General features: G+C 57.6%; 1 long non-coding RNA gene across 1 annotated transcript; it reads left to right on the forward strand.

Annotated features, from left to right (window-relative positions):
- The first annotated feature begins 352 nt into the window (after positions 1-352).
- LOC141918491 (uncharacterized) lies at positions 353-912 on the forward strand. Its single transcript, XR_012621688.1, has 3 exons — positions 353-443; positions 528-637; positions 793-912. It is a non-coding gene; the product is annotated as an uncharacterized LOC141918491 (long non-coding RNA).
- The last annotated feature ends 11,158 nt before the right edge of the window (positions 913-12,070 follow it).

Here is a 12,070-nt window from a genome sequence, read left to right on the forward strand (position 1 = left end):
CGGGCTCTGGCTGCAGCAGGGCGCTCTTTGGGCAGCCCCTGGCAGCCCTCTGCGAGGATGGCACACTGCCCCGGCCCATCCAGGTCAGCCAGCCTGTCCAGGGGGTCCCCAGCCCTCCCTCCGCAGGCTCCGGAGGGGCAGCGGGTGTCCCCAGGAGCTCCTGGGATGGGGCACTGGGCTCTTCACCCCCAGCACGGAGCCAGCTCTGGGGCAGTTCTCTGGCCACCGCCGCTGGAAGGTGGCTCCTCAGCGACGCAACTGTCCTCCTGCCTCTCCTGCAGGAGCTGCTGGCTGTGCTGAAGCAGGAAGGACCGTCGACGGAGGGGATATTCCGGAGAGCCGCCGGTGGGACAGAGCTTCGGGAGCTGCGGGAGGCCTTGGACTGCGGCGCAGACGTCGACCTGGGAAGCCAGCCCGCGCTGCTGCTGGCCGCCATCCTGAAGGTGAGCGCTTCTGCCCTGTGGCTGGAGGAGCTCCTGGCTGGCCCTGAGTGTTCAAATGCTCACTTGGAGCCCTGGGCCTTGCAGGACTTCCTCCGGAGCATCCCCTGCAAGCTCCTTGTGACTGACCTCTACGAGGACTGGATGGCGGCGATGCAGAAGGCCAGCAGGGAGGAGAAGATCAGGGAGCTGAGAGCGTAAGTGTGGGCAGCAGCCTGCCTGTTGAGCAGGAGCCCTGACCGCTGGCCCAGAGCACCTGGAAAGCTGCGCTGGCTCCCACCAGCCTCGGGCGAGTCTGGGGAACGCTGTGGGCAACATCTGCTTTATTAGCGCCGTGTTCCTGTTCCCCCAGGGTGGCCGAGAAGTTGCCTGCAGCCAACCTCCTCCTCCTGAAGCGGCTGCTGTCCCTCCTCCAGCACATCGGCCACCACGCAGCCACCAGCAGGATGGGCTGCAGCAACCTGGCTGTCTGCGTTGGGCCAAACCTGCTGAGCCCAGCCCACGCAGACCTGCTCCCACTGGAGGCCATGCTGGAGGTGACCCACAAGGTACACGTCCCCACCTGCCGGGGCAGCCTTCCCGGCCCACCAGCGCTTGGCTGCGCAGAGGGCTCTGCAGGCCTCCTCCCACCAGCAAATGCTGTCGGGGTGGCTGCCTGGAGGAGCAGCCCCACAGCCACAGCCTCTGGGCAGGAGCAGGGGGCAGGGGTGGGAAAGGCTGCTTGGTCCCTTGTCAGGCAGGGGGATTGAGACCCACGGTTTGATGTGTGCAGGTGAACGTGCTGGTGGAGTTTCTGGTGGAGAACTGCAGGGATCTCTTTGAGGAGGAAGCGGGCAGCCTTTCCAGCCCAGCAGACAAGGAGCTGCCAGTCCCCCTGGAGAGATTCAGAGGTGAGAGGGGGGACTGAGGGTTGGCACCGGCTGGGCCTTGGGACACCAGAAACCTCCGTCTTGCTTCTGACAGGGCTGGGCATCGAGTGTTGTCCTCTCAGCCCCGCTTGTCCTGTGACCTCTCTTGCCACTGCTCTCCAAACATGAACGTCTTCCTCTGCAGGATGAGCTGAAGCCTGCAGACAGGGCATCGGAGGGCTGACCACAGAAGTGTAGGGCTTCGGGTGGGGGTTGCTTTAGCTCTGTTTGCTTCCAAGAAGTCACCATGTTGCACATGCTTTTGCTTTCTAGACCTGAGTTTGGAAGAGAAAAGTGTCCCTGCAGGCAAAGTGGACACCGAGCACCGAGCAGAAGCTTTGCCGCATGCACCCCCCTCTCTGCTCGGTGTCCTCATGGAAGATGGGGGAGATACGGCGGTGGAGTCTGAAGTGGGAGAGGTACGTCAGCTCCCCAAACACGGTGACAGCGTGTCTGGGGTAGGAGGGGACTCGCTGCTGTGCCTCTGCCTGGCAGTAGAGCTGGTGTGGGTTTGGGTTATTCCTCCACCCCTTGGGATGATACATAGCAAGGGAAATTGGCAAGGTTGTGTCTCAAATGCACTCGGCAGGTGCTTAATCAAACCAAAGGCCCACAAAATGCCTACAAAGAGGCAGAGGGGAGCAGCTGTCAACTTCAGGGGGGTTTTGCTCAGGCCCTACTTCATCAGAGCTTCCTCCGGTCTATTTGGGGGTCAGCAGGGGGACTGTGTGAACTGTGGCTGATGCAAACCAGCCCAAGGCATCTCCTCTGGAGATCTCAGGTACCAATTTAGCAAAGAGTCGCTTACCACTCCAGGTCACCCCTTGCCACACGCCAACTGTGACATTTCTGGTTTAGGCACCGCCAGCTTTGCCTCTAGCCACCCCCGAGAGCATGGCAGACTCCCTGGGGCGCCCAGAACAACTGGCCAGGTTTCCAGAGGAAAGAAGGTAAAATGAGCTCGCTTTGGTTAAAATCAGAACTGACTCCAGTGGGTCGTGGCTTTCCCTATCTAATCCCGCTGTGGGATGGAAAGATTTGCAGGCTCTGCCCACGACGAGGAGAAGAAGAGGAGCCGGAAGAGAAGAGAAGCCTGGGGAGAAGAGAGCGAAAGCTGCGTGGAAAAGAAGAGGAGGAAGAGAGAAGGTGCTTCTGGCGACGGACCAGCGAAAAGACGCAGGAAGGCGCAGCAGGTCGGGCAGCCCAGGTGCGTGCCGGGCTCTCTGCCCAACTTTCACACCTCTCCACACTCCTCTGCGTCAGCCCAACGCGCTGGCGAGGGACAGCGAGGGACGGTGCTGCGCGGGGTCTGGAAATAACTCCCTGGCAGGGCCCAGGGGCTCCCGGCCGAGCCCTGCGGCGTGGCACAGGGGCACTGCGCGTCTCTGCGCGCGCTCGGGGCTCGAAGGGCATTGCCCGGGGGACGAGGCGCCAGAGCCACCCCGTAGCCAGCGCCAGCAACAGCTCTCTGCTCTGGGCCGTCAGCAATTCCTCACACACGGTGTTCCCCAGAGAGGGCAGCACAACCCTGCCTCTTCCTGCCGCCAGGGACTCACCAGAGCTTTCTGACTCTCTCCTTGCAGGTGCCGATTCATTGTCACCGCCTGATCCGCTGACTTTGGGGCCCCCAGCGTTGCTGTTTGCAATAAAAAGTTGTTTTCTCTCTTGTGACCGAGTCTGCCACAAGACATTCTGGAGTGGGGGCTGTTGTTCTGTGATGGATCCTGGGGGAGGAGTTTGGGCTGGTCCCTTGTCCCAGCACCCTTCCCAGTGGGCGTCAGGGCTGAGTCGAGGTGCTGTAGGAGGGAAACCCAAGCCCAGAGTCACGCGGGAGGGTGGAGGTTGGACAGAGCAAGTGACAAGAACAGTGACAAGTTGGTATCACTCAGAATCTAAACGTAGCTGCCCCCAGCCCCCCTGACACCTGAGGATGAACTGGGACACAAGGGGGTTTATTTTCTGCCAAATTACCCTTTAATGTGACAGCTGTCAATGTTGGGGACACTCCAGGCATGGAGACGTCACCACAGACACCCTGGGGACATCCTGGTCCCCTCCCAGTTGTGGGCCATCAAAGTGGGGTGCACCCCGGGGATGGTGATGTCCCCAAGAGCCAGCTTGGGGTCTCCTGTGTCCCCTCAAAGTCATGGGGTGTCAACGTGGGGGACACCCTGAGGATGGGAGCATCACTAAGAGCCACATTGGGGTCCCTCAAGGTCATGGGGCATCAACGTGGGGGACACCTCATGGACGGGAATGTCCCCAAGAGCCCTCTTGGTGTCCCCATGTCCCCTCCCATGCCCAGGGTGACAATTTGGGGACCTCCAGGAGACCCTGAGTGGTGTGTGTGGGGTGTCCCCATGGCCCCTCCGGCGTGCCCCTGTGTCCCCCATCCTGGTCGATGCCGTGGATGTACAAGTGGAGGCTGTTGGTGACTTTCCTCGTCAACCTGGTGTGGTCCCCTTCCTGGGGGGTGGGGGGGACACACGGGTGAAAACAGGCTCCCCAATCTGAGGGAAGTGGTTGTGGGGGGCATTGGGAAGCCCCCCCTTCCCGGGTGTCCTCGAGAGTTTGGGGGTGCAGGGATAGGGGTGTGGCATCGGTGGGACCCCCCCCAAAAATCCTGCAGGGGGTGGTGGGGACAGCAGGACACAGTGTGTGGGGTAACTGGGGGGTGTGGGGGGGTGACAGTGCTGGGACCCCCCAGAGCTCCTGCAGGGGACAGTAGGGATGTGGAGGAGGGGTTTGGGGGTCCCAACGGGGGAACTGGGGATGCACAAGGGGGTTGACATCCCTGGGACCTCCCCCAGAGCCCTGGAGGAGACAGTAGGAATGGGGGGGTTGGTTCCAAATGGGAAACTGAGGGTCTTGGGAGAGTTAAGGGGGGTCCTCCCAATTTTGGGGGGTCCTGGGGAGGTTTTGGTGGTCCCAGAGGGGCTTAGGGGTCCCAGGTTGGGGGGACCCCCTGATTTTGGGGCACCTCAGGGGGTTTTGGGGGTCCTAGGGGGAGCTTGAGGGCGTCCCCACTATTTTGGGGGCCTCAAGGGGTTTCTGGGGCTGCCTGTGCCTGCCCTAACACTTCCCTGCAGGGGCTGGATGGGCTGATCACCTTGGTCACCTCTCAGCATCTTCTGCTCTTGGCTACCATGACCATCATCTGATGGGCACTCCATGGGCTTGTGTTGCAAACAGATGGACGTTTTGTGGTTTGGAAGTGCTTTGTTTAAAGTTCATAATGCAATAGCACTTCTGTTCAGCCTTTATTGAGAAGACAGCCTGTGAGGCCCTCTGTTGTATCAAAATAGGCTTTCTAAACAGGCCTTGACATAAGGCTGCAGTACCAGCAAACGGTGACTCGCCATGTCTGAAGGGTGATCAGGTGCCTCCTCTAAATTGTTTTTCAGGGAGTACCATGGCATGGGGGAATCTTAGTTGGAAATTCTCCTTTGGAGAGGTCTGTGCATCCTTCCCTGGGGTGCCTAGTGAAGGAATGGTTGGAGCTTCTCAACTGAGATGTTTCCTTTTTACCATGTGGGTCTTGGATTCTGGCTGTGAAAGCCCTTTCTCCTTGTATGGTGACAAGGGAGAAGGAGTGGCAATCTTCTCCACAGGTACAAAGGGGTCCTTCACAGAGCTGCCAGCCAGGACATATGGCCTTAACGTGCTTGTGACACATTCATGTCTATTGTGCATCTCAGCTGCTTTATTTTCATCTGTTCAAGGTTTCAGTGTAGATCTGGACCACGTGAAGCACCTGCTCTGCTGCGAGACCAAGGTGTTTGAAGTGCGCTTCGACCCACAGAGCGCCAACCTGCCACTGGAAGAGGTGGACGTGCTCCTGCCCATCAAGGTACCTACGGCGTGCTTCCTCACCCCGCTGTGCCCGTGCACCTCTCGGGGCAGGTGGAGAGTCGGTGACAGCAACAGATGTCACTGGGGCTCTCAGCTGGACACTCGGTCCTTCCCTAGGTAGCAGGAGGCCCCACGTTCCATGTCCACCTCCATGCCAGCGTGGCTGTGCCATCCCTCTGCGTCTCCAGGGACAGACTGGAGTTCTCCACTCTCCAGTGTGGGCAGTGCCAGGAAGAAACTGTCCAGCTCCACAGTCAGCTCCAGGTCCCCTGTAACTGGGTCATCACTATAAATGAGCCTGTTAAGAAGGTAAAGCACAGACAATGTGTAACATGTAACTTCTCGGTTGGGCTTTCTTTGCCTCTCTTGCCCTTTCTGCCCCTGTGGCTGCGTGAGCACTTGGGCCACAGCTCATCTGAGGAAGCTTTGGAGGGTACAGAGCAAGGCTGGCTCACCTGGACCTGTGCATTAGCTGGTGCTTCACTTCTCTGCCACCTTCCCCCGTTCCTCCTCTTCTGAGGATGGTGCCTCCCCATCTGCCTGCCCTGCCTGTTTTCCCTCCAGTTCTAGGCCACAGGTGGCCTCGGCTGGTTTGGCTGTGGGTGCCCTCAGCACCATGACGGTGTCTCAGAGCACTGGAGGAACCGAGGGTCTGTCCTCGCAGACCAAGGAGACCTCACACAATTGTTTTTTTGTTCTCAGATGGACAGACATTGGCCAGCGAGGATGTGTCGGAAGGTGCCCCAGAAGTTGAAGGCCCAGCCCTGTGTCTTCAAGGCGCTGCCCTCGGCTGGATCCCTCGCTCCAGGACAGCGATGCAACGTGCGAGTCAGGTTGTCACCCACAGAAGAGGTGAGATCAGCAAGTGTCACCCCCAAGAGGTCTGGCAGGGCAGTGTGGTAACGAGAGCCCAGCACAGGGAAGAGGAGACGCGTCTGCCTCCACAGAGAGCTTTCTGCAAGCACCGTACCCACTGTGCCTCAGTTCCCCCTGCAGCACACTCTTCTGAGAGGGGCTTTGAAATCCCCCTGGGGAGCTTGCTCAGCATCAGGGCACGGTGAGGTGCCTGCCTCTCGGCGCATGGGGGGAAATCTGCCTGTTTGCCCTCGTCTCCCCCTTCCACGGGCCTGTTTAAGGCTGCAACGCCCTGGTGCAGAGCAGCTGGTGCGCTTGCAGGGGATAACCCTGGAAGGGCCAATCTAGGCAAGTCCTGCTGCTGGTACCAGCAGACAAAACAGCCACCAGGCACCTTCCTGGGCACGGCAGGACAGTTGTCTGCAGTGGTGTGCTGCCAGCAGTCCCTGTGGCTCTGGCCCAGCCTGCCTGCACGTTCCCAGGCAGTCTGGTAGTCAGGTGAAATGATGGGGCATTCCCAAAAGCAGTTTGCCTGTGGCCACTGTGACTTGGAAACTGGCAGTGGGTAACAGGATGGACACAAGTGCTTCCGTGCCTGGGAACAGTCCCAGGGTTGTTTTAATTGCTGTAGAGGTGTAACCATCTTGTGTCTGGCTTTGACCAGAGCCAATCACTGAGCAGAGAAGACGACCCTTATTTCTAGCCAGTGAGAGCTCATCTGCCTCATTCATAGAGCTGATGTTTGCCTGATGCAGCAGTGCCAGGACTGTGTCTGGGCAACATAACCCTGAGGACCTTTCTCATGAGCATCACACTCCCTCGTGACTAGGTGAAAACATCTGACAGTGCATTTTAGATTCGTCTGACACCCAAATATCCAGTTACACTTCACACCAGGATTCATCCCAGTTACTCAGAGCCAGCATGCAGATGCTGTAGCCCCTGCTGGAAGTAAATATCTGTTTTCTATTCCCCTTAGAGGTACTGGTGACACCCCTGCCCTGGGGCAAGAGTTGAATTTGAGGCCCTGTCACCTGGGACTTCATGGAGGAGCTTTCTGTGCTTCTCTCTTTTCAGAAGTCCCATAGAAGTGAGCTGAAGATTAACATTTGCCAGAGCAGCCAGCACCTCCAACTGCAGGTCTTGGGGTGTGGGCTGGAGCCACAGCTGGAGTTCAGCCCCCCAGTGCTTGAGCTGGGACCGTTGCTGCCGTACAGCTGTGGAGCAGAGGGGACAGTGGTGGTGAAGAACCCATGCGAGTTCCCCATCGAGTTTTACTCGCTGGAGTTCGACCAGCAGTACCTTGCTGAGGAGCAGGTGAGAGGGAAGGTCTGGCCCCCATGTGCACGCTCCCGTAGCTTCACAGTGCTCCAGCATTCCCGGGTTCGTGCCAGGGAGATGGAGACAGTCCCCAGGGCAAAGTCTGGTGGCATTTCAGGGTTAGCCAGCTCTGCTGGCAGACTGTGGAGGGGCTTGGATAGTCCGTGTTGTTAGAAACACATCCTGCATATGGCTTCTCTTCCCTACATGCACAGATCCTGCAGACGCTTAAAGACTACGATTGCCACAACACCTTATTGCTGCCTCTGCGTGCCCCGGGTGAGAAGCTGCCCCCTGAGGTGCTGGAGTACTATCAGGACCAGAAGAGGCTGCAGGATGAGCAGACAAAGTCCAAGACTGGGGAACCAGCAGGCCAGGACAACGGTGAGGGTTTGGCATTGGCTGTCCTGAGTGTGGACACAGCGGGGAGTCCAGCCCGCACGCCCCAAGCTCTCCATGGGAAGCCCAGGCTTTTAGCAGCCACCCATTCCCCAGCTTGGTGGAGGAATTCCAGCATGAAGGTCTGTGGCTTGTAACACGCATCCCCTACCAGCCCTGAGTGCAGCCAAAGCAAGCTCATATCTGCCTGCCATGGACCGGGGAAATAATCGTGTTGTCCTCTTGTGTCCCCTAACCACAAAAAATAGGATTGGATGAGTTCTTCAGCCAGCAGGACCAGGTCTAATATCACCAGCTATCTTATATTTGTTCCTTCCCAGCACCAAAAGCACAAACTCAAAATCCCCCCGAGGGCAGAGACAGCCTGGACAGACTTCTCCTTGGGAAACTTTCCATCTTTTGCACGTGGCCGTGCAAAGTGGCAAATGTCAAAGAACAGATTGCCTGGCCATGTCCACCCTCTTCTTCCCTCCCTGTGGCCTTCCTCCTCAGCAAACTTTGAAGATGTCCAGTCTCTGTCAGATCAAGGAAGAAAGTCCTCTGCTGGGATAATTCACACTGTCTCATCCCAGAGCTCATTCATTTTCCCCTCCGTGTTTGATGAAAGCCAGTCCAACAAGTGGATTCTAAATCTGAATGCGGAGGAGGAGGAAGGTGTTGAGAAAAGACAGGGGATGGGTAATGTTGCAGACAGGGCAGGGACAAGTGAGAGGCCAGAGAGGTTCTCCCCAGTTTTGCCAAATGAGCACCTTTTCCCCCAGGAGCTGCTGGGATCAGGATGATGCTGTTCCCTTTCCTAGGCAGGGCAGCGCGCTCTCTGTCCTGCGTGACACTGCAAGCGAGATGGCTTTTGGTGACCTCCTAAGGGCAAAGGTGGGAGCTCTTTGCAAATGCTGTTACGGTGAATTCAGAGCCCAGCTACATCTCCTGGTATAATATTCCTAAAGCATCCAGCTTTTGGATAATGGTTTGATCCGCAAATGGAGCCTCTCCCTTGGGACGGTGTAAAATGCCTGGTTCAGCCTGTCCCCCCTTTACTCATCAGGACCTGGGACCAAACTCCCATGAGGACCATGTTGACAGGGCACGGGAGATTTGGCCCAGTCCTTTTAGGTATTGCCAAATGCTTGCTCTTTCCTCTTTCTGCCACCCCATTTCCTATACTCTGAACAGGCACCTTGACCACCATCTAGGGCAGACCCTGATCTGCACAAGCCTAAAGGAGGGGCATGGTGAGACCTCGGTGTGGTGTTGGTTTCAGCAGAGTCTTCTCTCCCAGGATCTGAGGGGATGGGGAGGATGATCAGGATCATAGGTAGGCAGGAGGCTGACTTTTCTATCTGGTTCTGCACAGCAGAGCATCGGCAGAGCATCACCAGCAGCAAGGCAGCCACGGGAGAACTGGCCGACAGCCCTGTCTATAGGGCCATCGCCCGCCACTTTGGCATCGATATCTCTGCAGAGGGGCGCGCGCGAGGGATCATCGTCATCATCCATGGGGCACCCCTGACAGGTAGGTGAGCCGCAGCCCGCGTCTGCAAGGAGTGGGGAAGCAGGAGAGACACATCCTGGTGGGCTGTGGTGCTTGGTTGACCAGTTGAAGCGAAGCGAGGTAAGCCACAGCTCTGCTGGTACATGAAATGGTCCCAGGCCTTCACCAGCTGGGGCAAGTGCTGTGGCTCACCCTGTGTCCACACAGCTAGGCTATCGTTCCCCCACACAGGGTGGCCACGTCCCCGTTGCTTCGTGGGAGCACAGTGCCTAGTGCCCATGTTGCCTCATGGGAGCAGTCCCTCGCCCACGCTGACCCCCAGACCGTGCCCAGATGCTGTCTGAGGCAGCGCTGGCCAGCACAGGCTGGTGAACGCTCTGAGTGGTGGTGGGACAGGGCTCGAAACAATGTTCTGGCCCAGGGTTGAGGTCACCACGAGGGACAAAGTGCTCAGCTGGATGTGAGGTGGAGGGGATCCTCCTGGCTCTAGAGGAGAATGCTTCTAGCCATGCTCAACTACCTCCCTCGTGGTCTCCCCTAAAGGGGCACTTGATTCCCGACTGTCCTTGAAACTTTGAAATCCTGTCTGGGGACTTTCTAGAGCCTGTCCTGAAAATGCTTCACATGCAAGTGTCACCGAGCACTCTTCCTCTCTCTCAAGGAAAGACAGCAGCAGCGGTTGCCCTGTCCAAATATTATGGCGCTGCCTGCTTGTCCATCGACACCGTGGTGAGAGAAACCATCTCGGACAGGAGCAGCTCAGCAGGGCTGTGCACCCGGGAGCTGTGCATCGGGGCTGCCATCGAGCAGAGCTGCAAGGAGGCAGAGGGTGCCGGTAAGGAGAAACGCTGGACCTAGAGCAGCGCTTCAGAAACCCACCATGACCATCCACTTCTGCTTGCTCCAGAGAGGAAGTCTGACAGCCCTTGGGTCTCCTAGGGAACATGGGTGCAGCATGTAGAAATGCAAAGCCATTTCATAAAGCATCTCGTGTTATTAAAAAAAATAATCTCTGTTTTAAGGGCTCAGACAGGAGCACTTTTACTGCCTCTGGGCTTCTCAGCACATACTCCTTTTCCTAGGAGTGGTGAAGCACACCTGTATTTTTCTCAGGGGTTTTTTATATTTCCTCAAAGCTGAATCCAGCTGGCTCCTCGTGGCCATCAGGCAGAACTGCTGCCCACTTTAACAACAAAGAAGCCCTCTGAAGCTGCTCATTAAGCACTAGACAACTGACTTTGAGTGTGGCTTCAGAAACATGAGAGGAAGGGAAGAATAACCTCCCAGAGTTTCAGATGAGACATGCTGCAGATGAGCTCTTTTCTCCAGAGGCTTTCCTATACACACTGTCAGGTCACACAGCTCGTGCATGTGGTGCTGTTCTCCACCTGAGACCAGAGACTTTTAGAAAATCTGGTTGGGCAGTTGGTGCCCCGTGCTCTGCAGGGTGAGGCCAGACCCTGGTTCTGGTGGGGGAAGTTTTGCATTGCTCCGCTTTGAACCTGGTTGGGTTGGGAGCTGGTGGAAGGAAGAAGGGTCTGGGCCTCAGGTGGGGTTATCCCATGTGGAGGATTTAGCTCCAGTGGAGATGGGGGATGCAACTGGGGCAGGGCTGCATGTTACCATCTCCATGTGAGAATGCAGGATGGGTGCAAGGTACACAAATGATGCTCCTGGAGGGTGGAGCCTTGGCTTGATCCATAGGGGAGCTAGTGTGCAGTGTCACCTGAGTGCACATTTGTGAGGAGGGACGCGGAGCTGTGCCTTAAAAACTCTCTGGCTTTAAAATCCAGTATCAGATGGTGTGCTTTACCATGCTAATAAGAGAAGCAGGGCAGGAGCTGCTTCTGGAGATCGGTGCTGCTAGTGCCCAGCAGGCTGGGGAACAATGGCCGTGTCCCTGCCAGGGCGCAGGGCTGTGCCCGTTGGGGTGGAAGGTGCCTGCTTGCTCCCCACTGAGCGTCTGTCCACTCCACAGGTCACAACGCAGATGCGTCCCTCAGCCTGCAGTTCGGCACCAGGGCCAAGCGCAGCCTAGACATGAGACGGTCCAGCTCTGTGGACAAACTCAGCCTGCGGTCCGTCAGGTCCTGAGGCCAGGTGAGCGCTGCGGCGGGCAAGAAGAAGACAGATGGCCCCACACCCCAATCCCAGAAACAGCATCTGATGGATCTGACAGACTCCCGGGTGAAGCACGATCTGCACTGGTTAATGCCTGGGACCTTTCTATTGCCTCTGAGAAGTGAAGGGGCTGCTTCCAGTGGAGGCTCTGTGTCACCCAGAGCCTGGTGCGGGGGTCTATAGTGCAGAGAGCCAGCTGGGCAGGCTGGGCGTGGCTCGGGGTGGGAATGAAACCCTGTGCTCTGGCAGAAAAACTCTACAGCATCTTAACAGATTGTTGGCAAAGTGCAGTCCTGGCTAACGTGACTGCAGCAGTGGGCAAAGCTGCCAGGTGCTGCGCTGGGGGCTTGCGAGCTTGGGTCTCTGCTGGCCACGGATGCACCCTCCAGCATGGTCCCCTGCAGCTGCTGGCCTGCAGTTTTGTTCTAGTCTCCTGCTAGTGAGAAACCCCAGCTCCAAGCCCAGCAGTTGGAATTGTTTGGGGGTTTCCAAAGTGGTTGATTTTTCTTGTGGTGTTCAACATTGCAGGGCTCATCAAGTTCTCACCTCTCTCCCCTTCCCTGCGTTCCTGCGCAGCGATGGCTGAGCATCAGTGGCAGCACATCAGGAGAGCTGGGCTTTAGGAGCTGCGCGCTGCCCGAGGACCTGCTGGTGGCCATCCTCTCTGAAAGGCTGCAGGTACG

This window comes from Strix aluco, chromosome Z (genome assembly GCF_031877795.1).
Source record: "Strix aluco isolate bStrAlu1 chromosome Z, bStrAlu1.hap1, whole genome shotgun sequence".
Taxonomy (NCBI): domain Eukaryota; kingdom Metazoa; phylum Chordata; class Aves; order Strigiformes; family Strigidae; genus Strix; species Strix aluco.